We start from the raw sequence: 25,043 nt of genomic DNA, 5'->3' as shown, positions 1-25,043 counted from the left end.
CCTCAGTACACGAATGCCCCACTCGCACTATCATTTTCCATGTTCAGTGGACCGTGAAATTGGGGTAAAAACTCTAATTTGGTTTAAAATTAGAAAGATCATATCATAGGGGACATGTGTACTAAGTTTGAAGTCGATTGGACTTAAACTTCATCAAAAACTACCTTGACCAAAAACTTTAACCTGAAGCGGGACAGACGGACGGACGGACGGACGGACGGACGGACGAACAGACGGACGGACGGACGCACAGACCAGAAAACATAATGCCCCTCTACTATCGTAGGTGGGGCATAAAAAATCTATACTTGATTATGACCTCGGGTTTTTTTTATCGGTAATTTATATAACTTACGAAAAGAGACATACTTGCGTGAAAATAAACGGAAATTAACGCTGAAGGTATAAAATGTGAGAAAGAAAGAAAATTACGTGTCTTAAAACTTGTATATGCAAGAAAAAAAGAAAATACTTTTCACCATTCCTTATGCTTAATAAGTCTACGGCATTTTCTCTTCACGATTTGTTAGCATTACTTTAGGATAAATAATACATTTCGGCTACTACAGGAATACTTCTATAGCTGCATCAACTCGTCGTTGCATAATATTCATTTACGGACAATGAATGTAAACTTTTGTGTTGTATTTAGAACAGTGATCTTTAAATATTTTTAAAGCAATTAATTGCCGTGGGAAGACTATACGCATCTCAGTGATCAACAGTGCGTAGTTGAACTTGAACTTGACTTTGCTCACAATATTGAATGCTAAAAATAGTGACATCAATTTTGTCCACGAGATTTTTATTTGGCGGGAAATAGTATCATGTAACAGTAAACTCAGGTGACCTTTCTGGATAACCGTGGGGAAATTCATTCAAGGTTTAAACTTGCTTTGTAATGATTGACATAAATTTGTGTGCGTTAAGATTGAGGCTCTAGAAGGAACTTTTACAATGGATTAACCGGATTCTAAATTGTATTCCTTTTCTGAATTAACCAACATCAGCCTTTTATTTTTACGTTTCTCAGTCAACAGAGGACATAAAACCGGACATTATTTATACGTCCATAGTCAACACTATATATTAATGGTAGATGAAAACAGGATGCATGTCGTTCAGTTCCTGATGGGCGTTGGTAGAGATCCTCTGTGAAAATTTATCGATCGTAAAAATTCGATCCACATTTTTTTTTACATATTTCTTTCTTGTAGAACACGATATAATTTCATTTAAATATTCAATTTTATAATTGTTGAAATACTTCTTTTTATATTTCGCCGAGGACTTTTAACGAGCAGTAAAATACGGATTGCGCCAATCCAATTTTATTTTAAATAATTAAAGATCAATAACAGATCATAACGGATAAAAAACACATGATTTTTTTTTCTCCATATAATTAAATATTTAAAGGTTGTGATTATTGTGTTGTGTCTGGGCGGCGAATGTATCTCAGTATTTATGAATATAGAGCTGCCACATTGCATACAAAACTATTTGTCACTTTACAGTTTCTTTTTTAAATTCAAATATTTCAAGTCGGTAATCTACCGAGGTAGTGAAACATAATATTTTACATTTCAAAATAAATTGAAAGTAACAGAGTTCACTTGTTGATCGATAAATTAACTCTTGGGTTTAATTTAGATTGGATATATTACCGTAAAAAACATCATTTTATTTTAAGCCAGTTGATATTAATTATATAATATTGAACTATTAATGAACCGAATATTGCTCACTGAGTAGGTCATAAAAGGTTCTAATTGTGGTAAAATCGTCTTTGTTGAAAAGACAAAAATTGTGACCTGATCGGACTATAATGAAAATACAAAATAAGTGTTTTATTCGTATTTTTATACGTTTGTACGTTGTATGTCATATGACAATGACATGGGCATATACATACAAGAATAATTATCTTATTTTAAATAAAAATGTCACACTTTTATCTGACAATGAAAGGACATTTAAATATTTTAAAGCACACAGGTGCAATCAAGATCGATTAAATGTACAAAGGTAATAAATCTGGCTAATCCGATGATGTTGTCACGCGTCATTAATTTTCAGTACATCCGATGGGCAATAAACCAATAAACAGCCACGCGGTGTTGGGAGAGAATCTTTGGAGGAAATTGGGAGTATAATCCGTGATTCGCGGTGTCACACCGCTACACTCGGAAATCGGTGATTAGAGTTCGCGATTACATACTCTCTGGGCGCACTGTATGTTTTTAAAATTTTGGTAAAACTACAAAATCACAATTTGTGTCAAAACTTCAAATTTGCTACTCAAATAAGTGATTTAAAAATCACTTATTTCAGTACATGTAAGTCCCCTGACTGATGTGTACATTTATTTATGTAAATAAATACTGTTTATATAATTTTAAAGTTTCATAATATTCTGAATTAACTGCACAATTTACCTGAATTACTTTCCTTCTTTCTATATAACAGATCTATGTAGGCCACATATATATATATATCTAACAGGACATTATTGTTTTTATATTTCTGTTCTCTTTTCTTCAGTGTTCACTACGCTTTAGACCTAAAACAAAGAGTAAATCAATAACATTTTGTTTGTGCTGAAAAATAACATATCCAGTCCCAGTTTCAATTCTAAAATAAAATAGTTCCCCCTTTATAAACATATTAGAAATGTGTCTGTCTCAAGTCAAGAAGATTAACGCAAGTTGCGAGGCCAAATATTCTCCATGAAAATGAGGCGTGCTAATGATTATATATATGCATACCAATTAACATTGGCCTACCACTTATGGTTCCGCTTGAACTGACCAAATCACAAACAAAAACATGTAAACGAAGCAAAAGTTTTAACGTCAATAGACCATTACTGAGGGGGCAGGGCCAAATAATCTCCATGGAATCTGTGTTTTGTAGTAATAAGTCATGTAAGTATTGTGTATACACTGTAAGTTTCATAACATTTGGTTGAGGCAAACTTAAGAGAACGGAAACGAAAAATTCAGCAATTTTTCCTTTTGTAAAGGGGCATAACTCAAGAACAGTAAAAGTGACACCACCAAAAATCAATCTTGATCTGTATTTTGTGGTTATTAGCATTGTGTATAAGTTTCATAACATATGATTGAGGCAAACTTAAGTTAGAGAACTGAAACAAAAAAATCAGCTTTTGTAAAGGGGCACAACTCTAGAACATTTAAAGTGACACCACCAAAATTAAACTAGATCTGTATTTTGTGGTAATAAGCATTCAGTATAAGTTTCATAGCATTTGGTGGAGGCAAACTTAAGTTAGAGAATGGAAACCAACATTGGGACGTACATGTACATACGTATGGACGGACAAGGGTAAAGCTTAATGCCCCCTCTGCTACGGCAGGGGCATAAAAACGGAGAGGGAGAAAGACAGAGAATATGAAAAAATGATTTAACAAGAATTTGATTGATTGATTGTTGGTTGCCTAATGTCTAGGCAAATATTTCATGCATATTCAGGACGAACAAGAACTTGAAAAGTCATGCTTAGGCCAAATAAAAATATATGTGTGGTTCCAGTAACTCGACCGACCCTAGTTAAAACCCCCCGACCCTCGAACTTTTTTTTTCATTTCTGAAAAAATAAATTTTCAAACGATCAAATTTTGAGGATTGTGAATTAAAATAATTAAATTCATAGATTTCTGTCATCTGAATTTCCATCACAAGTATCGTTCTGTTATGGCTAAAATGCAACAATTCATTACAGAATGCAACAAAATTAACTAAAAACGTATCATGACTGTTTATTTTACAACCAAACACATGTAAAAATGGTGGACTTCCGGTTGGGGCATGTATAATACTGGAAACAATTTCAGTAAACACACGATTTTTTTCCAGATTTTGACATTCAAAAATTTGCCGACCTACCAACCCTATTTTTTAAAAGTATGTAACTGGAACCACACATATATTTTTATTTGGCTTTAACAGATTTCCCCTACCCTTGGTTCTCCAGTAAACATGGTAAAGAAACTTCTGAAATAAATTTAATTTTTGCACAATTTGTAGAAAACACCCACATCTTGCTACTTAAAAGTATACACAAATTATTACAATGTATTAATTTGTTGGCAATTTAATAGATAAAAGGGAGACTTAATCATTTATTATAAACACATGTATTAATTAGTCATTTCTTCGCTCTTTCAAAACTTATAAAATGTCATTGATGTATCTACAATGTATACCATGTATACCATGTATACTGGCTATCATTCAAAAAACATTGCAAAATTGCCCTACAGATGTCTTTTGGTTGTTTTGCTGTTGGGTTTCTGTCTTATTAAAGTTAACCATATATATCCTTTTATTCATACACATAAACAAATATAACAAACATACTTTTTTTTTGTGATACAGTTAAAAATTAAGAATCATACAAGCTTACAATAAATTACTTCAATATTTATTGGGAAATTCAGGACAAGTAACTTTTTTCTCAGGCCAAACAAAAAAGTTTGTGTGGTTCCAGTTACATCTGAAAAAAAGGGTAGGTAGGTAGGGATTTTTTTTTACATTGAGTCTATGGGAGCAACATTCTGACTTAACAGTGCTTAATGAAAAATGACAATAAATCTTTAGGGTAGGCTATTTTTAAGCCGAAAAAGTAGGGACGGTAGGGTTACTGGAACCACACATATATTTTTATTTGGCCTCAACAAGTAAAATTTAGTTTTACTTGCCTAGGGACAAGTTCTCACAACAAATATTTCCACAACCCTGTTCATTTCTGTCAATCATACATGTATTTGTTTTTCATTAACTGTTTTGTTATAATTCAGGCCGTTTGTTTTCTCCTTTGAATTTATTGTTCCACATTTTTCATGTCGGGGCCTTTATAAGCCAACTATACAGTATGGATTTTTCTCATTGTTGAATCCTTACCGTTGCCTATGTTTGCTGACATTCCCTTCATATGAGTGTCTCATTGGCATTCAAACTACATCTTATTTTCTTATTATGACATTATCCTTTTATAAAAAACCAGATGCTCCGCAGGGCGTAGCTTTATACGACCGCAGAGGTTGAACCCTGAACGGTTGGGGCAAGTATGGACACAACATTCAAGCTGGATTCAGCTCTAAATTTGGATTGTGATTAAATAGTTGACACAGCATAGGTTTCTGACACAGAATGAATGTGTTCTAATTAACTTAAAATTTTTGAAGAAATTTTCTTTTTATTTATGAAATTTCAAATGAGAAAAATTGAACCCAATTTTTTTAATCACATCCCCCTTTCCCTTATTCCAAAACTAATCTCAATTAAAATTTCTAATGGAGTTTGCAACAATAACTACTCATTTAAATACATCATAAAATATTAAGATGTAAAAAAACTGCTTGTTATCACTGAATGGTAAAGATTATTTTAATTTATCAGTTGGTAGTAAAAAGTGAATATACATTGTATATTGTATATTTAACAAAGATTTAAGTTGATTCTGAACAAAGAAAGATAACTCCAATTAAAAAAAATTCTTGCTATTGCACAATATTGTGCATTTAGATATTTCTTGCTTACTATTCTGGACAAAGAAAGATAACTCTAATTAAAAAAAATTTAGCTATTTCACAATATTGTGCAATTAGATATTTCTTGACATTGCGCAATACTGTGCAATTGAAAAGACTTGCTATTGCACAATACTTAATATAATAATTTTAGATCCTGATTTGGACCAACTTGAAAACTGGGCCCATAATCAAAAATCTAAGTACATGTTTGGATTCAGCAATCAAAGAACCCCAAGATTTCAATTTTTGTTAAAATCAAACTAAGTTTAATTTTGGACCCTTTGGACTTTAATGTAGACCAATTTGAAAACAGGACCAAAAATGAAGAATCTACATACACAGTTAGATTTGGCATATCAAAGAACCCCATTTATTCAATTTTTGATGAAATCAAACAAAGTTTAATTTTGGACCCCGATTTGGACCAACTTGAAAACTGGGCCAATAACCAAGAATCTAAGTACATTTTTAGATTCAGCATATCAAAGATTCCAACCCATTAATTTTTTGTCAAAATCAAACTAAGTTTAATTTTGGACCCTTTGGACCTTAATGTAGACCAATTTGAAAATGGGACCAAAAGTTAAGAATCTACATACACAGTTAGATTCGGCATATCAAAGAACCCCAATTATTCAATTTTGATGAAATCAAACAAAGTTTAATTTTGGACCCTTTGGGCCCCTTATTCTGTTGGGACCAAAACTCCCAAAATCAATACCAACCTTCCTTTTATGGTCATAAACCTTGTGTTTAAATTTCATAGATTTCTATTTACTTATACTAACGTTATCTAACCGTCAATTAAATAAATGACAGGTGCGAAAACCAAGAAAAATGCTTATTTGGGTCCCTTTTTGGCCCCTAATTCCTAAACTGTTGGGACCTAAACTCCCAAAATCAATACCAACCTTCCTTTTGTGGTCATAAACATTGTATTTAAATTTCATTGATTTCTATTTACTTAAACTAAAGTTATTGTGCAAAAACCAAGAATAATGCTTATTTGGGCCCTTTTTTGGCCCCTAATTCCTAAACTGATGAAACCAAAACTCCCAAAATCAATCACAACCTTTCTTTTGTGGTCATAAACCTTGTGTCAAAATTTCATAGATTTCTATTCACTTAAACTAAAGTTATAGTGCGAAAACCAAGAAAATGCTTATTTGGGCCCTTTTTGGCCCCTAATTCCTAAAATGTTGGGACCAACACTCCCAAAATCAATACCAACCTTCATTTTGTGGTCATAAACATAAAAACTCAACATTCCCTATTATGATATATTGCATAACTCAATCAGTTAGTCTACGTTTAAATCTCCAGTTAAGGGCATCCGATACAGTTTCTCGATGTAATGTCATTTTTATAGTTTTGAAATATGTTGTAGGCCTTGGTGAGTTATAAAATAAAACACAAAATAAAACATAGTTCACCGTGCTCGTTTTCGAGAAAATTGAGGCTGAAAATTGGGGATTTGTGCAATTTTGTAAAAAAGGTAGGCAATGTTACAAAAATTTTGGAGCAAATATTCTTCGTCGTAAATTATTAAGATCAGGTTCAATTTGAAGCTGTGATAAGTGACAAAAAGGGAAAAAATAAATTCCTACACGAATGACTATACAACTATTCAAGCCTTGCTTGACATTGCGGACCAGATGCTCACAGTGGTATTTTTTTAATCAAAAACATATGGAAATAAAGTGTTTCTGAAAATGTCATTTTTATCATTTTTCTGCATAAAACTGCATTTTGTCATGCTTTTTCCAAATCTCAAATAAAAAATATAGTCACCGTGCTGGATTCTATGATCAACGCGATTTATCCTAAAAATTGCGTTTCCCCCTTTCTAACCTCAACGTTAGCGTTAAAGTGCACGACCTCGCTGGCAGACTTTTTCGATGTTATTGCTGCTAATTACCGGCGACATTTTTCAGATGTTTAAATATTGCTTGTAAAGAGCTACCTAAAAATTGGTAATATTGTTTTCGGAACTAAAAACATGTAAATCATAAATACATCTCTTTGTGTTTGGTCTAAGTGAGAAACATCTCAAAAAAATGTTAACGGACTGTTGATAATTTTTACGGCTTTTAAAATTAAAGACTCTGCAATTTAGAACTTGACATACAGGTACATGTACTGTACACACTCGTGTATTAATTTATACCATATGTTAACCTCTACATGTTTTATTTTGTTTGGTGCGCGGCTGTTTCATTACAATACTCCTTTAAATCCCTCTATTCACATTTTAATCACTTTTTAGAATTTCACATTAACTCATAAAATTAAACTTTTATTCGGGTCAATGATAACAATTGAATAATATTGGGAGGCTCCTAAACAATTTTATAGCTGACTATGCGGTATGGGCTTTGCTCATTGTTGAAGACCGTACGGTGACCTATAGTTGTTAATTTCTGTGTCATGTTTGTCTCTTGTTGAGAGTTGTCTCATTGGCGATTATACCACTTCTTCTGTTTTATGTTGTCAGAAAACAAAAACAAAATCTTATAAAGGAGAATCTTCAATATGCTAAAGGATGCTTTTGTCCAGACAAAGAAACTATACCATAAACTGGCATTTCAAGTAAATAAATATTATGCTGTGGCCTTCACTGATCGTTGGTACCCAGGCAGGTGTTCTGAATTGGTAGATAAAGATACTGCCTTTTTTGAATTTTTACACCCATCAGGCAAAAATTACAAGTGGCCTGCAAAGGTAGATAATGAGAGAGTACATGTAGCAGGTGTTCTTTGTGAAATAAACATTGAACCTATATCAAATGCAAGGCTATGGGTAGTACCAGAACAACAACTGGTTGATAAAATGTTTAATGAATAAAACCTGTATTTTGTTTATTATCTTTAATGATCCCTGAAATTGAATGTACATGTGTTGTTATCTTTTAAGATTTTAAATATAATGACATATAATTGCAATCAAATATTTATTTATTTATTAAATTGTTTATAGACTTTGTTTTTTGTGTTCATTTTGTTTAAAACATATGTTGGATTTCCATGGATTTTGATTAACTCTATGCGTATGCTTATCACCATGCAAGAAAGATATTTGGACGTCATAATTTCAAAGAATAAGTTCAATATTTTTTTTTCATTTGGACTATTGAAAACTGCCACCAGCATCCATCTTGGATGACCATATTGCATTTTGTATCAGGGTATACATCAATACTGTTCTGAACTTTCCCAATAATTACATGGATATAAACTTTTCATAAAGAGTTGTGGAAAATGTATCAATTATTTTGGTGAAAAACCATTTTGTAGGCAAACAAGAGTGCACACGCTGAAATGTCTCGCCTTCTATACTTATCATTGATATTATGTTGATAGTCCTAAATATAAAGCTAAGCTTTATTACAACTGTCACATAAACTTAACATTAACCAAGATAACTAAACAAAGACCAATGAACCTTGAAAAAGAGGTCCAGGTCAGATGAAGCATGCCAGGCAGACAGGTACAGCTAACAATGCTTCTATACAACATATATAGTTGACACATTACTTATAGTTTAAAAAAAATAGACCAAAACACAAAAACTTAACACTGTGCAATGAACCTTGAAAATGAGGTCACGGTTAAATAAAACCTGCTCGACTGACATAAAGATCATAAAATATTTCCATACACCAAATGTAGTTGACCTATGGCATATAGCATTAGATAAAAAGTCCAAAACTCAAAAACTTAACTTTGACCACTGAACCATGAAAATGAGGTCAAGGTCACATGACATCTGCCCGCTAGACATGTACACTTTACAATCATTCCATACAACAAATATAGTAGACCTATTACATATAGTATGAGAAAAACAGACCAAAACACAAAAATTTAACTATAACCACTGAACCATGAAAATGAGGTCAAGGTCAGATGACACCTGCCAGTTGGACATGTACACCTTACAGTCCTTCCATACACCGAATATACTAGCCCTATTGCTTATAGTATCTGAGATATGGACTTGACCACCAAAACTTAACCTTGTTCACTGATCCATGAAATGAGGTCGAGGGCAAGTGAAAACTGTCTGACAGACACGAGGACCTTGCAAGGTACGCACATATCAAATATAGTTATCCTATTACTTATAATAAGAGAGAATTCAACATTACAAAAAATTTGAACTTTTTTTTCAAGTGGTCACTGAACCATGAAAATGAGGTCAAGGACATTGGACATGTGACTGACGGAAACTTCGTAACATGAAGCATCTATATACAAAGTATGAAGCATCCAGGTCTTCCACCTTCTAAAATATAAAGCTTTTAAGAAGTGAGCTAACACCGCCGCCGTAGCCGCCGCCGTAGCCGCCGCCGGATCTTATGAAGAGTAGTCTCTGATGGAAAGTTGTCTCTGATTGAGAGTTGTCTCTGATGGACAGTTGTCTCTGATGGAGAGTTGTCTCTGATGGACAGTTGTCTCGGATAGAGAGTTGTCACTGATGGAAAGTTGTCTCTGATTGAGACTGAGTTGTCTTTGATTGAGAGTTGTCTCTCATGGAGCGTTGTCCCTGATGGACAGTTTTCACTGATGGAGAGTTGTCACTGATGGAAAGTTGTCTCTGATTGAGAGTTGTCTCTGGTTGGGAGTTTTCTTTGTGGAATTTTGTCTCTGATGGAGAGTTGTCTCTAATAGGGAGTTGTCTTTGATTGAGAGTTGTCTCTGATTAAGAGTTGTCTCTGATGGATAGATGTCTCGGGTGGAGAGTTTTCACACTAATGGAGAGTTGTCTCGGGTGGAGAGTTGTCACTGATGGAGAGTTGTCTCTGGCTGAGAGTTGTCTCTGATGGGAGAGATGTCACTTTGGCAATCACACCGCAAAAAGTACATTTTTGTATCGAAAAATGGTATGCATCATAAATAAGAATGTTTAGCTTTAGAAATCCGTTTTATGACCCTTCGTATGTTTTGTATATAGAAAAATGAAAAATTTTGCATAACCATTACCTAAATATTATTGGCCTCGCAGATTTGAAATCACATAGAAAAGTTTAAGAAAAGCCTAGATAATTGCATGCGATACTTATATAAGAACTGAGAAGATGCGGTATGATTGCCAAAGAGACAACTCTCCACAAGATACCAAATGACGAAGGAGTTAGCAATTATAGGTCACTATAAGATCTTCATCAATGAGCAAAACCCTTCCCCAAATATTAAGCTGTAAAGGGTCTTAAAGTTACAAATGTTTGAGACTGATCGAGTATTAGTTCAGACTTTTAAGTATTGTCTAGATTGTGGTCGAGTACAAATCAGTACATACAAGTATGGTTAAGATTGGGGTCAAGTAAATTTCCAGTAAAATTTAGACTTATTCAGAGTTCAGAATGATCGAGTAATAATATGTACAGTAGAGTACAATTACTGCTAAGTTTAGACTTTCTGGTTTGTAATGATGGGTAAAAGTAAGATTTACAGAAAGTAAAATAGAACATCTCTATATCCTACTACTACTATATATACCTACTGAAAAATATGCACAGTGTCACAGACTTTCAGTACCTAAAGTAAAATGTAAATCCCGTAAGTAGTCAATAAGACAGCAACCAGACAACAACACAAGGCCAAAAGAAAATTAAAAAGGAAAAGACATCTTATGATATGCATTTGTAGTGGGGGGCAGGGGTCCTGATCCCGAATTCCCGGACTTTAAAACATGAAATCCCGAGGTCCAGAATTTATAGAAATTTAAATCCCGAAATTCGAAAAAAGAATAGCCGGATCCAGAAAGGATCAATCCCGAAATCCCGTGCTTAAACACACCCGATCCCGGAGTCCCGTTAAAGGTCCCCCTTTTTTGTGTAGATGGACTAAATAACAGAAACACAATATTTCCAGTCATGTCTCAGCCTGTGTGCGATTGTTTTTTTTTCTTGTTTTTTTTTTTGGGGGGGGGGGGGGTATTTTTGTAGGCATATTAAACATAAATATGTACATCTGTTTTCATGTCACATCTCAAACTCCGTATGTTTGGTTTCCTTGGAAATGTTTTTACACGATATATTTTCTGGAAAATACACTGTACTACAAAGACCGTGCAATGTCTTGAGAGAAAGCGAAATTCAGAGAGCACATTAATTTATTGTCACATATAATTAGATCTCAAAGGGAGTTACAGAATAACGGATACTGGCGAATGTCAAAATTGAACAAAAAAGTTTGCAAAATTATAAAGAATAACAACGGAAAATAAAATAATTATTTAATACAATAGTGTAGACCATGTACTGAATTAAGAAATCATGTAATGATAGAAGAATTTTACAAAATAGTTAATTGAAGATTTTACAGAATAAGTTTTATATTCAAAGATAAAGAACATTTAGGTCCACACTTAATACGGACCCTTAAAAAATCGTTGGATTATCTCGGTGTTGCTGGTCAGTAATGAATAAAAAAACACTGGTCAATTTAAATTTTGATATATATGGACACGTCCAGAATATATGTTCTATTGTTTCGACCCCTCCGCACCCAAAACTACAAATATTTGTATCTTTAATTTTTATTTTAAGGAGAAGTTCATTGGTGCCTAAAATTCGATGTATTATTCTATATTGAAACCACTGCAATTTTAAATTTTTTGTAATATAAAAGGGCAATACATGGATATTTTGCCAATTGAAGTTCGCATTGAGAATTAATGACCATTTTTGTTCATATCTTTGTTTAGGATTTGACTTTTTACCATTCAAAATATTATACATATCTTTTGAACCTTTCTGGGATTTAAAAAAAACCTTTAATACTGAGGGCAAAACTGGACCGTTTTCTCTCTTTAAGTCATTTGGACATATTTGATATTCTTTTAAATACTTTTTTATTGACAAAATTAGGCCTTGATATGTGAGAAAATTAGTTTTAATATTGTATACATTATTAAAGTGATCAAAAGTCATAAAGTTTCCATCTTCCTGTAACAAGTCATTGATCAGCCAAACCCCTTTTTTTGTCCAATCTTTATATAATACTGAATGATTACCAATCTTTATTCCATCATTCTTCCATAAAGGGCATGTTTTAATTTGAGAGTTATTTTGTACATTTTGAAGATCTTGCCAAGCATCTGATACTTCTTTCCAAAATGGATTATTCAACTTTTTATAAGGACCAAGAAATTGCATTTCCAAAAAATTCAGATTTTCTGAAAAGAGGAATAGTTTTACTAGTTTTGAATTATTTCTATTTATTCTTCTTATCCAGGTTAGTTTAAGACCTTTTGTGTAGTTTTCAATATTAATCATTTTTAGTCCTCCTAAACATTGCGGTTTGGATAAGGTGTCTCTATTGACTTTATCTGGTTTGTTATCCCAAATAAAGGAAAATATTTTTTCAGTAAAATGTTTAAGCTTTGTGCTATTTGGACTAGGTATGGACAGGAATAGATGGTTTAATTTTGATATTATAAGTGTTTTTATCACTGTTATTTTTCCAATTGGTTAGAGTATTTGATTAGTCCAAGTTTTTATAATGTTTTCAATTTCTTTCAACCTGGGGTTATAGTTTAAATTTTTAATTTCACTAATATCCACTGAGAAATTTATCCCAAGAAGTGTAAATCTGCTGGAACCCCATTCCAATCCCCACTTAACACACATAGTTTCTTGGCTAAACTTTTTCTTCCCAATCCAAACAACCTTGGTCTTGTCTAAGTTTATATTAAGACCTGATAAATCTGCATATTTATCTAGAGTACGGAGAGATGCATCCAAAGATTCAGGTGATCCATCAAGTATAAGAGAGGTATCATCTGCATATTGTGAGATGGGATACTCTGAGTCATCTATAGTGATTCCTTTAACTTTGTCATTATTTCGTATAAGTATACCAAGTATTTCTGCGCATAGTAAAAATATATAAGGTGATAGGGGATCCCCTTGTCGGCAGCCCCTCTGAATCTCAAAAAAATCTGAGAGATGGCAATTTTGAGTTACTGCAGATTGAGTTTTGGTATTAAAAGTAGTGATCCAATGTTTAATAGAAGGTCCAAAATTAAAAAAGTCTAAAACACTTTCAATAAAACTCCAAGAAATTGAATCAAATGCCTTTTCAAAATCAATAAGGAGGAGAATACCAGGTATATCATGTTCTTCTGTATACAATAAAATATCATAAATTAGTCTAGTATTTTCACCAATGTATCTTCCAGGAATGAACCCTGTTTGATCATTATTTATTAGAAGTGATAAAATAGACTTCAAACGCTCTGCTATACAGCTAGACCCGAGTTTATATATTGTGTTTAAAAGACTTATTGGTCGCCAGTTTTTCATAAATTGTCTTGGTTTATCTCCCTTTGGTATACAAGTAATTATCCCTCTTTTTTGGGATACTGACATTTCACCCATATTATACCCATAGTTGATTGATCTAAGAACACATTTACCTAAATCTATCCAAAAGAATTTAAAAAACTCACTGGTGTATCCATCAGATCCTGGGCTTTTGTTACTTTTCATTCTTTTAATAGCAGCTGTTAATTCTGAATAGGAGATTTTCCCCTCAAGGGTATCCCTTATTTCATTTGTTAACTTGGGAACGTCTAAAAATGGAATTTCCTTATTGAGATCAACACTATTTATTATATCTTTCTTTGAATATAAATTTTTATAAAAGTTTATAGCTTCCAATAAAATATGTTCTTGTTTGTTTATTAAACAGCCTTCATTATTGACTAGTCTTGGAATTGTTTTATTAACAAAGTTCTTAGTTTCTAAGTTGAGAAAATATTTTGAGGATCTTTCTCCTTCTTCTATCCATTGCATTTTGAGCGAACATAATGACCACGCATTTTTTCTTGTCTTAAAATTTGTAATTTAGATTTCTTTTGGTTGAGATCTTCAAGAGCTTCTGTGGTTTGTATATTTTCTTCTAATTTTTGAATTTCATTTACTAAAGCATTTTCCAATTTATTTTTTTCTTTCTTTTTATATGATGCAAAGGAAATTGTTTTACCCCTAATTTCTGTCATTAATGTTTCTAAGAACAGCTGATCATTTATTGTAAACTGAATATCTAAGCAATCAATCTGGTCTAGTGAGTCTCTATTGTATACTAAAGTTGCATATTGATCTTTTACTTGTTTTATTTTTTCTTTAACAGATTTAACATATTCTATATCATATAATAAACTATTATTAAATTTCCACAAACCCTTCCCAATATTGAAATCACTTATTTTAAAATGTAGAACTATTGGTGAATGGTCAGATCTATAGCTGTTTTGAATTTCTACTTCTTTTACATTTTGATAGAAACTCCGAGATATAAGAAAAAAATCAAGCCTAGCTTGCTTCAGAGGATTAACTGGAAACTAAATTAAACTAAGGCTTGTATGGATGTTATTACTACCCCCCCCTTTTATTTGTCGCATGTTATGTATCATGTACTGATTCTATATATACTTCGAGCATACATATGTACAATTATGGAACAATAACCATTTAGTAAACTTTTTAAAACGTTTTTGTAGACCTGTATACAATAAATTTTATACAGAACAAAAAAGATAAGTTTGTCTGCGTATTTTACTGTGAAAACGTTCTAGGATTCAAACTGTACAGTAGATGTTTTGCGGAATAACTATAAAGGGGGACGGACGGACGGAAGGACTGGCGGCCAGACGGAATGACGGGCGGACAGACGTACAAGGGTAGTTGAGGAAGGGGGGGCATAAAAATATATAGCTTCAATCACATCTTTTATTGCGTCGACTTGTAGACAGTAACCCTGATGATTTCTATTTTTAAGTTTTTACCATTTTTGCGTTCATGTACCTACAATGTATTTTTGTCTGAATTAGTAATTGTTTTAGATATGTATATTGATAATGAACATTCATGTATCATATTTTTTACAAAGTATAATTTCATTTTAAAATGTTCCATGAAAGAGAGTCTGATTGGGGTTTACGGAATATAGAATAATGGGCAAAAAATTGCAGAATGAAATGCAAAAAAGAAAAAAAGAAAAAAAAGTATAATGGGGTGCTAAAATATAAAGAATAAAGAATATTGGTAATACTAAATAAAAAAATAATATCAGATTATTACATGGCATTTTTCATATCGCATGTATTATCAGCCCTAAGTTCAATATCAGCCCAAGAGCCGCCATGGCTCGAGGGCTGATATTGACCGAGGGTTGATAATACAAGCGATATGAAAAATGACATGTTATGGTCTTTTTATCATATGCTTCAACAATGTAGAAAAATAACAGATTCATGGATTGATCCTTTTACGTGGTTCCCAAACAGAAGTTCAAAGAGTGAAAAGTTCACGGACGTCAGACCAAAAATTTTATACATTTCGATATGAAATCTTTCTATCATATGCCTCAATAGAGAAAAAATAACATTTTTTTATTTTAAAGAAACTTTCTAAATTATGTTTCAGTGAAACTTTAAAAAAAAATGCATTTATTCAATATTTTTTTTGTTTTTTTTTGTTTTTTTTTTAGTATTATTTTACACAATATACTTTCCAGTATTCAAATAATTGTAATGTACACTACTTTGTAATGTTTTTTCACTGAAAACGTAACATTGAGGTGTATTTTCCGGAATTTGTCGAGTATCACCGGAATGCCATGTGATAACGTTACGGAAAGGCATGTGATAACAATCGAAGCATGTGATAATATCAGATTATTACATGGCATTTTTCATATCGCATGTATTATCAGCCCTAGGTTCAATATCAGCCCAAGAGCCGCATGGCTCGAGGGCTGATATTGCTCGAGGGCTGATAATACATGCGATATGAAAAATGACATGTTATGATCTTTTTATCATATGCTTCAATAGTAGAGAAAAATAACAGATTCATATATTGATCCTTTTACGTGGTTCCCGAAGTTTAAAGATTAAAAAAGTTCACGGCCGTCGGACCCAAAATTTGATACATTCAATATCAAATCTTTCTATCGTATGCCTCAACAGAGAGAGGAAAAAAAAAACCATTTTAATATGGACGAATCTACAAAAAAATAATTCAACAATACACATAATGATCATTGTTTGGAAAAGTCAACTTTTTAAAGAAACTTTCTAAATTATGTTTCAGAAAAACTTTAAAAAATGCATTTATTAAATAATTTGTTTGGTTTTTTTTTTTTTTATTATTATTATTTTCAACAATATACTTTCCAGTATTCAAGTAATTGTTTTGTACACTACTTTGTAATGTTTTTCACTGAAAACGTAGCACTGAGGTGTATTTTCCGGAATTGGCCGAGTATTACCGGAATGCCATGTGATAACGTTACGGAAAGGCATGTGATAACAATCGAAGCATGTGATAAACTTTTCATATCAGCCCGCTAAGCACCAATTAAAAAAATATGGAATTTACGTCAATTTAATGCTATTATCATACGGTAAAATTTATATGTTATTTAGTCTAAGTATATGATAAACTTTTCATATCAGCCCGCTAAGCACCAATTTGAAAAATATGGAATATACGTTAATTTAATGCTATTATCATACGGTAAAAATCTTATGTTATTGAGTCTAAGTATATGATAATGATAATTATCCAGACTCTTATGATAAAAAGAATCTATCAATACGAAACACATAATCATCGTGCATTATCAACGAAATTATTAGCATGAGAACTTGACGTTATACATGTAATAAACATTACGACGTCACGAATTTTGATGTTTTTTTTTTGCCAAAATGTTGGATTTGCGTCGCTTCTACAGGGAAAACGAAGTCGGTAACCATATTTTTGTTAATATCATCTAATTCGACAGACAAAGAGGAAGAAAAAAATGATTTTAAAAAAAATTTCTATGGAGCGGTTCACGCGATTTATACCGGAAACCGAAAATTGTAGAAGAAAAATATAGATTTCCCCTATATATTCAATGTAATTTAGTACCCTCTCAGACCATCGGTGACATATACTTTTTGTACATTTTCTGATGTACATTTTCAATATCTAATTGAGTTCTATTTTTTTTTAAATCTATGGACTAGTTCATTTACTGATCCTTGACCTTAAGTGAAGTTTCATTTATTTGTCAGAGTAGGTTTTCTCGCTACATTGAAGACCCATTGGTGGCCTTCGGCTGTTGTCTGCTCTATGGTCAGGTTGTTGTCGCTTTGACACATTCCCCATTTCCTTTCTCAATTTTATTTACATGTTCTAAATGCTAATTGAATGAATTAGTGGTGTGACACCATACTGAGGAACCGTTTTACTCAAGTCAAAAATGGAGCACATGAGTTATCCTTTACGATATTATTTTCGTTGCAATTTAAGAAATGACTTTGAAAAAAAAATATATAATACAATTCAATTACTAATACGTAACACTCTGTCAACATGCAGTTTTCATAAACAGTAAATTCAATTAAAGTCAAGTTAAAGTAAATGAGTTATATCACATATTTTGGTAACATTTTGCATGCAACTTGGGCTCGTTTAACTACAACTAAATATGGAAAAAAAAGAAAAGCATTTATCTGTTTAATTTTCTGAAACATTACGAAAGTTATCCTATTAAAAAAGGTGCACTTTTGTATAGAAACCACATTAAATAGACGAAAACGTATTTAAATTTGTCTTAAAATAATTAAATCGTCAATCACCAATGCATAGATTTTTCTCAAAATTGATATATTGTTGATACATATATTTCCGTTTTAATGATGTTAAACAATAACACAGTTCAAAGTTTAAGTTTCAAATTTGAATTTCCGTCTTCCTACATGTTACTGTGTGTTTGATGAGAGGTTTCCGCTTCTCCGGGAATTTCATCTTTTTCATATATCATGAATTGAAGTAAAACAAATTTTGATAACTAAACTATTCTTTTGACAATCATGTAATTATTCAGTTTTGACAGGGTTTAGAAATTTATCAAAACTATAAGATTAAAGCTTGATTGCCGCCTTCTGCGATAGGAGAGACTTCAGCAAACTAAGTCATTCTTTTTCTGACATATTGTCGCCAATGGAATCTTCCGGTTTTCATTGTGATTTTGTGTTTTTCAAAAAACATTATAATATTTATTTCATTTATATATTTGCTTTAGACATCCGTTTCATGATCCTTCCTATGTTGAGTCCTTCTTTAAAAACTTTTGATAATAGTAAATTTTTAAAGTTCTAATTTTCCCACGGTTGTAAAAGGCATTTAAGCATGGTTCTTAAAAGTTGACTTTTTTTTTTGCATTTTGAAGGAACATGATCATGCTTTCATACAACTTAATATCATATTTACCTTTCTGAGCAGCACGTTAGAAAAATCGCCTTGCTGCCTAAAAAGCCTCAGCTCGATGAGTAATGAACACAGGAAGAGAAAACATTTAGTGAAAACGAGACAATATAAAAGCACTGACGTACTGTTAACCCGGAAGACCCCATAGATATTGGTTTATTTCTTCATCTGTATACTTGCAAAGTGCTTGGAACTCCTCAACCACAAATACTTGAACTGTATATTAAATGGAAGAGGGGGTCGATACATTGTTTTGATTTATGTTTTTTTTTGTAATTTTGAGAAGAAATGTAGGGCTATTGAGATCATGATAAAATTAAAACTGGTTCTTTTTATTTGTTTCTTTGTCTAGTATAAACATTAAATGAGGTTCTTCGCGATACATGTATTATCAATTCTTCTTCGTTCAGGCCCGTACACTCCAAAGAGAGTCAAACTGTAAACAAGCATCATACGGTTTTTATATATCAAAATTATCGGACAAAAAACAAAAGCGGACAAAAAGCAAATTGCGGACAAAAAGCACCGTATCACTCGTTCTTTATGTCCGTGTGTGCAGTGATGTAGAGCTTGTACACAGGAAAAAAAGAGGTTAATTTTAATTGGTTAATTTTCATTGATGTTTTTTTTTATATGCAATGAAATGTTATGTGAACTTTTGTCTATAGTTCTGGAAAGGATAAAACTTTACTTATGCCAAGTATTTTTTTCAATTTGAAACAAAGATAGATTCTGCACATACTTTCGACTGTAACTGAAAATCGACAAAAAAAATGCATGTATCTGTTTTATTTTCTGAAATAGTGAAGTACTTCTTTCAAAACAGATGCACATTTGTATAGATATCACATAAAATCGGCGAAACACGTTCTTAAATATGTCAGCTTAGAATAATATAATCTCCAATCACCAATTTATATATTTTTCTTTAACATAAATATGTTGTTGTCAGATACATACATTTCTATTTTCAGATATAAAATAATATTACAGGTCAAAGATAAGTTTCAATTTCGATTTCCGCCTTTGTACATGTCCTAATGAGAAGATGGACCGTGTTTCTATGAATTATCTAATTCTTCCGCGATAGATGAGGCTTTTGAAAAAAGAATTCACTCTTTTCCTGTATGTACAATAATTTGGATATATATATATATATATATACTTATAAGTAATAAACAGTTGTTTTTATAAATTACACATTCAATGGCGAAATTTATTGAAAAAAATTCATATGATGATACATTGTTGGTCAATCAAATCTCCCGGTCGACCTTTCCTTGTGATTGTATATTTTACAAATGGTTATAATAATTATATTCATTTCATTGATATTAGCTTTAGAAATCCGTTTTATGGTCCTTCCTGTCTTTAGTCTTTCTATAATAACTTTTGAAAATATAACATTTTAAAAACTTTTCCCAAGGTTTGAAAACCTTTTTATTAATTCTTTTTAAAATTGACTTGAAAAAATATTGACATAGTGAGGATAAATTATCATGCTTTTTTATTACTAATCATATTAATCCTTCTTAGCAGTACTTAGAAAACGCCTTGTTGCCTTAAAAGACATCAGTTTGGTTAGTAATAGATACAGGATAAGAAAATGTGTAGTGAAAACGAAACAATAATACAAGTACTGACGCAGTGTTAACTCGGAAAACCCCAAAGATCTTGGTTGGTTGCTTGGTCTGTGAAAAATTTGGAGAACAAAGAGAAGCAACGTGAACAAATGTGGTTATATCCCATCATATAAACTTATTTTTCCGATTCGTTGGATAACCTTTTTATCCGCCTTCCAGTATTAACAAAGGTATAACAGTGCATCTATATGTGTCCTGAAATTTTACAAAGAACAATACAATTATTGTTTATAAAATAAAAAAACTCAAGTCTGATGTGAATAGTCTTAAACACGGCAATCTGTCATAAGGAGACCTGTCATTAGGTCTGGTTATGATCAGACCTGTCTTTAGGTCTTGGGCAGACCTGTCATCGAGACTGGTCAATAGTAGACTTGTCCACAAGTCTGGAGTAGACTTGTCAATAGGTCTGCAGCATTCATTAAAAATCTGACTTTAGGTCTGCTCTACTTCCGATGAAAATTTCTTAAGTAAACTTGAAAAGCAGTCAACATTTTTGTTAAAAGTTCATGGGCAAATATTTCAGGCGCATTCAGGGTAAACAAAAAAATCAAATCAAACAAAAAACCTACCAGTAATATTTTGCAAATTTAGAAAATTTAAATGAAGTGCTAAATATTTGACCTGCCACTATAGATGGTAGATGGTTTGGTAGAATAAGTAATGTTTTCCTACTTCTGTCCCTTCAAAACGTTGCTTCAAAGTTATCGTAAAAAGGGGCTAGTATTGCTTCATCAAACGATATCGATTTTAACACCACAATAACAACTTCGTACGGATCTTCGCTAATGATATAAACACAATAAGCTACGTACACATGACGTATGCATTGCGGAACTTCGGACCAGAAATTGTTTATTATTGTTTGCCAAAAAACCTAAAAAGACGTGGTAAAATAACCAAGGATAAACAGTTTACTAGAGTCAAAGTGAGGTTTTTTTCGTTAAGTGTTGTAATATAGTTCGGGTCGTGTGTGTGTTCTTTTGCATTGTTTCATTCACTGTCATCCCGGATCCTGCTATAGCCAACTTAACGGTATAAGTTGTGCTAATTGTTTATTCGTTGGTCCGTGGTGGATAGTTGTGTTCATTGTTTATTCGTTGGTCCCTGGTAGATAGTTGTGTTCCTTGTTTATTCGTTGGTCCCTGGTGGAATGTTGTGTTCATTGTTTATTCGTTGGTCACTGGTGGATAGTTCATTGTTTATTCGTTGGTCCCTGGTGGGTAGTTGTTTTCATTGTTTATTTTTTTGTCCCTGGTGGATAGTTAGATCATTGTTTATTCATTGTTCCCTGGTGGATAGTTGTCTCATTGTTTATTCGTTGGTCCCTGGTTGATAGTTGTGTTCATTGTTTATTCGTTGGTCCCTTGTGGATAGTTTTGGTCTCTTGTGGATAGTTGAGTTCATTGTTTATTCGTTGGTCCCTGGGGGATAGTTATCTCATTGTTTACTAGTATTCGTTGGTCCCTAGTTGATAGTTGTGTTCATTGTTTATTCGTTGGTCCCTGGTGGATAGTTCAGTTCATTGTTTATTCGTTGGTCTCTGGTGGATAGTTGTCTCATTGTTTATTCGTTGATCCCTGTTTGATAGTTGTCTCATTGTTTATTCGTTGGTCCCAGGTGGATAGTTGTGTTCATTGTTTATTCGTTGGTCCCTTGTGGATAGTTTTGGTCTCTTGTGGATAGTTGAGTTCATTGTTTATTCGTTGGTCCCTGGTGGATAGTTATCTCATTGTTTACTAGTATTCGTTGGTCCCTAGTTGATAGTTGTGTTCATTGTTTATTCGTTGGTCCCTGGTGGATAGTTCAGTTCATTGTTTATTCGTTGGTCTCTGGTGGATAGTTGTCTCATTGTTTATTCGTTGATCCCTGTTTGATAGTTGTCTCATTGTTTATTCGTTGGTCCCAGGTGGATAGTTGTGTTCATTGTTTATTCGTTGGTCCCTGGTGGATAGTTGTCTCATTGTTTATTCGTTGGTCCCTGGTGAATAGTTGTCTCATTGTTTATTCGTTGGTCCTTGGTGGATAGTTGTCTCATTGTTTATTCTTGGTCCTTGGTGGATAGTTGTCTCATTGTTTATTCGTTCGTCCCTGGTGGATAGTTGTCTCATTGTTTATTCGTTGGTCTCTGGTGGATAGTTATGTTCATTGTTTATTCGTTGGTCCCTGGTTGATAGTTGTGTTCATTGTTTATTCGTTGGTCCCTAGTGGATAGTTTTGTTCGTTGTTTATTTGTTGGTCCCTGGTGGATAGTTGTCTCATTGTTTATTCGTTAGTCCCTTGTGGATAGTTGTTTTCAGTGTTTATTCGTTGGTCCCTGGTTGATATTTTTGTTCATTGTTTATTCGTTGGTCCCTGGTGGATAGTTGTTTAATTGTTTATTCGTTGGTCCCTGGTTGATAGTTTTGTTCATTGTTTATTCGTTGGTCCCTGGTGGATAGTTGTGTTCATTGTTTATTCGTTGGTCCCTGGTGGATAGTTGTGTTCATTGTTTATTCGTTGGTCCCTGGTGGATAGTTGTCTCGTTCAATTTGGCAATAATAACACATATCCTAGTAATCAACATAATTTACTTTTTTGTTTTTATTATATGGCTTTTCAAGCTACGGTTTTTGTAAAGATTTTTGCATTCGTGATACTGAATTAGGGGTCTTGAATCAGTCTTTATGCATCTTATGTAGATATATTGTAAGGTCTACCATGTTTTAGTTTTATTTGACATGCATTTCTTTATTATAACCATTGTTTAGTTTTTCGATATGCTCATGCGTAAATCTTACAACTGCTTTAGATTTACTGAACCACAACCGATATCTACAAGGGAACTATACAACATAACAGACTTGTTAGTCTGAGACTGATTCCTTGAATGATCAGCCAACAAATTATAATTTTTAAAGAATGTGGGCTTTTTATACCAAAGGAAGAGCAACCACACGACACAAATTACTAGGAGATCTACAGTGGAACATGTCTTCGACTATAGCCAGGTGTCTATGCAATATTTTAAGATCTATATAGCACCTTTTCAAACAATGCGAAATTGATAACAGGAAATTTCGACTGATGGGGAAAAAAATGTTTACATTTATTTGCATACAATGAACTTTCACAATATCACAACAATTGTAGAAACTACTTGAACTTTGACAATTATTTGATTCAAACATGAATGAAGACCACGTGACAGAAAACACTTGAAATCACGAGATAGTACCACACGACGGAAATGTTATAAGTTATAAGCTCCACAGAAGCCAAAACGGTCCGTAAATCTAAAAAATATACTTTGAACCATCCTGTTCTTGTTTGAAAGCAAAATAATGATAAAGAATACCACACATTCATGCATTTTGTGGTGCTCAGCAGATTTCCATCACTCATTGGTTTGCATGTTTTTTTGTTATCCCTGTTATCCCTTACTGAGCACCTAAGTTCATGTCTACAGTTGATGGGGGCATTAGTGTGGGCAACCATTATTCTCTATTGGAACAGAAACTGCTAACCCTCACGGAGCACCTGAGTTCATATCTACAGCTGCCTGGGGGCATTAGTGGTGGTAACTAAATATTCTCTATTGCAGCAGGAACTGCTAACCTTTACGGAGAACCTATGTTCATATCTACAGCTGGTGGAGACAATATTGTTGGCCACCAAATATTCTCTATTGGAACAGAAACTGTTATCCCTTACTGAGCACCTAAGTTGATGGGGGCATTAGTCATGTGTAGGTAACCACATATTCCTTGTTGGAACAGAAACTGCTAACCCTTACGGAGAACCTGAGTTCATATCTACAGCTGTTGGGGGCATTAGTGTTGGTAACCAAATGTTCTCTATTAGAACAGAAACTGCTTACCCTTACGGTGCACCTAAGTTCATATCTACAGCTGGTGGGGGCAAAAGTGTTGGTTACCAAATATTCGCTGTTGGAGCAGGAACTGCCGACCCTAACGCCACACCCGAGTTCATATCTACAGCTGGTGGGGGCATTAGTGTGGGTTACCAAATATTGGAGAAGGAACTGCTAACCCTTAAGGAGCTCCTGAGTTCATATCAGTCTTTTAGGTATATCACTCTTTTAGGTATATCACTCTTTTAGGTATATCACTCTTTTATGTATATCAGTCTTTTAGGTATATCATTCTTTTAGGTATAACACTCTTTTAGGTATATCACTCTTTTGGGTTTTTCACTCTTTCAGGTATATCATTTTTTAGGTATATCACTCTTTTATCTTCTTTTCATTGACAACTTGGTACATATAATCTTCTTTTTAATGACAACTTGGTTCATATCATCTTCTTTTTATTGACAACTTGGTTCATATTATCTTCTTTTTATTGACAACTTGGTACATATTATCTTCTTTTTATTGACAACTTGTTTCATATTATCTTCTTTTTATTGACAACTTGGTACATATTATCTTCTTTTTATTGACAACTTGGTACATATTGTCTTCTTTTTGTTGACAACTTGGTACATATTATCTTCTTTATATTGACAACTTGGTACATATTATCTTCTTTTTATTGACAACTTGGTACATATTATCTTCTTTTTGTTGAC

At 32.9% G+C, this 25,043-nt stretch overlaps 1 protein-coding gene across 1 annotated transcript in view; it reads right to left on the bottom strand.

The window, feature by feature from the left end:
- Positions 1 to 18,899, bottom strand: part of LOC143054500 (uncharacterized) — a 100,659-nt gene extending 81,760 nt beyond the window's left edge. Inside the window, exons 1-2 of the mRNA XM_076227519.1 lie at positions 18,832 to 18,899; positions 2,439 to 2,563 (exon numbers count right to left, since the gene is read on the bottom strand). The gene's annotated coding sequence lies outside the window, so the exon portion shown is untranslated. The remainder of the gene's footprint in view (positions 1 to 2,438; positions 2,564 to 18,831) is intronic.
- Positions 18,900 to 25,043: the final 6,144 nt, after the last annotated feature.

Source organism: Mytilus galloprovincialis, chromosome 12, assembly GCF_965363235.1.
Source record: "Mytilus galloprovincialis chromosome 12, xbMytGall1.hap1.1, whole genome shotgun sequence".
Classification (NCBI taxonomy): Eukaryota; Metazoa; Mollusca; class Bivalvia; order Mytilida; family Mytilidae; genus Mytilus; species Mytilus galloprovincialis.
Note: the sequence above shows the minus strand (reverse complement) of the source record. Positions and strands in the feature narration are given on the sequence as shown.